Source organism: Helianthus annuus, chromosome 11, assembly GCF_002127325.2.
Source record: "Helianthus annuus cultivar XRQ/B chromosome 11, HanXRQr2.0-SUNRISE, whole genome shotgun sequence".
NCBI lineage: Eukaryota > Viridiplantae > Streptophyta > Magnoliopsida > Asterales > Asteraceae > Helianthus > Helianthus annuus.
Window position 1 is genome coordinate 59,511,406 of NC_035443.2, and position 2,501 is coordinate 59,513,906.

The window sequence follows — 2,501 nt, forward strand, 5'->3', positions numbered from 1 at the left end:
ACATCTCTTCTATACTTCTGTAAATGAAAAATCCTCCTGATCTTCAAATCTCCCTAGTTACCACGTCTTCTCTTTACTATTCCTGAAGGCCAGCTGAAGCTATCAAGCACCACATACTTGGTAATCATATCTGCTGGATTCTTAGCACCTGAGATGTTCTTCAAGCTGATTGTTCCATCACTAAATAATCCTCTCACAAAGTGATACCTCATCCCGGTATGTTTTGCCTTCCCATGATACACGAGATTCTTGGCAAGTTTCACTACACTCTCGTTGTCACAGTACAATGAGTAATCAAGTTATTGTTTACCTAACTCTTCAAGAAAATTCTTTAACCATGCTAACTCCTTACTTGCTTCAGGAACAACCATATAAAGACATACCCTGTGGTGCTCTCAAATGTCCCTTTGCATCCACCCAAATTTGCATCTGTATAACCTCTTAGAATGGCATCATTCCCTCTGAAACATAACCCCATCTTCTGTGTACCCTTCAAGTATCTGAGTACCCATTTAACAGCTTCCCAATGTTCTCTTCCCGGATCTGACATAAATCGACTAAAAACCCCAACGACATGAGCAATATCTGGTCGAGTGCAGACGATGGCATACATGAGACTACCAACCGCTGATGCATATGGAACTTTAGACATTTCTGATCTTTCTTCTTCAGATTTAGAAGACCGATCTTTGGTAAGCTTCAAATGACTTCCCAATGGAGTTTTTCTAGGTTTGGTCCTTTCATCATTCATCTAAAGTATCTCCAACGCTTTCCCTATGTATTTCTCCTGGGATAGTGTTAAAGAACCATTCTTCTTGTTCCTAACGATGTTCATTCCAAGTATTTGTTTGGATGAACCTAAATCCTCCATCTTGAAATCTTGGACATTTGCTTCTTCAACTTGCTAATTTTTTAAAAAATATTTTTTATGTTGTTTCTCTGGCCACTTGGTCCCTTTGCTCAACTTACCTGGCTCGGGGTGTCACACCCCAACCGATGTCGGAATCATCGGGGCATGCCACTGAGTGAAACAGATTGTTCAAGAGAATCCACAACAACTATTAAATGACAATATCTTTATTGTTAATATCCCATACTACTAACATATAAAGCAAAAACAATCATTACAGATATTCAGTCTCAAAAACAAATCCATTCCGACAACTCAGATTTATTTAGTGTGTTACTAGACTTCCTAACTGGATTCAGCATAGCAAGCATCCTATCAACCTGTCACATATGTTAAAATAAAGTCAATACTTATAATGTAAAGGTGAGTACACAAGTTTGCATAGTAATAGTATAAAAAGCATTTACGCATAGCATGTATCATGTAACGGGCGAAGCATGTAACTATCAAACGATGTTTATAACCTAACCACGAGACTGCGTTGTAGAGTATGTGCGACACATGTTCAGCGAACACATGAAGTAAAGTAATGTGATCCCTAGCAACCCCTGTCCACGACAGGTGCTGAGTCCAAACTATAGTACTATCGTTGCTAGAGGCGGTATAATGTAACACTGTATAAGCATAGTACAAGCATTCATAGATCACGTAAAGCATGCGGGAACAGTTAGCGTTTAAAGTGTTTGCGTTGTGTGTTGTGTTTTGATATAGAATGTATGTAACACCCAAATATGCGTTAAACGAAAATGGGTTCAAGTATACTCACAGTGTGTGTTTATCAAGTAAATACAAGCTTGATTGGATTGAAGGGAGCGCGTTTGAGTTAGCCTGTGCATGGAGACAGAAGCATAAGTCCTTGAGCAGGGGGTCGAATGGGGTTGAGTGTTCGAATGGTGAACCGAACGAATGGGTATAACCCATCCGAGCGGATGGTCATCCGTACGGATAGTCATCCGAGGGGATGACCATTCGAACGGATGGCCATTCGAATGAGTGTGTTTGTTTGTAAAATCGACAAAATTCGAAGTTTCGTTTAAGGCGTTTAAATGATGAAAATTATAGAGGTTAGGTCATCCGGTCGAATGGTCATCCGAACGGATGGCCATTCGAACGAGATGATCTGTAGTTGATGTTTTTCGTAATATTTTCTAAGTAAAAGTTTTGAGCTAACGGGACGGCGTGACGACGTGTCAAACAACGAAAACACACAAAGTCCAGCTCATTCGATCGAATGGTCTCAGCCCATTTGATCAAACTCACTGTTCTTGATGAAGTTTCATGTCTGACCCGTAAATCGGTCCATCTCTCCGGTGGAAATCTGTTTTCAAGCCGGCTCTCGACTAAGGAATGAGTCGAGAGTCTGAATGAGTCCAGATCCATAATTATTGTGTAGAAAAACTGAAGAGAAGTTCGAAACAGATGAAAAAGTGTTGAAATCTTGTTGAGATTAAGTTTAAAAGTGTGAAATCCTTTAGATCTGGAACCAATCTCGATTGAATGGAGCCCCATAACAATTTGCCTAAGCAAACCGAGAGGAACTCACCTTCAAGGGGTCCAAATCAGTGATTTCAGAGAAAAAGTTGGTGTTTGT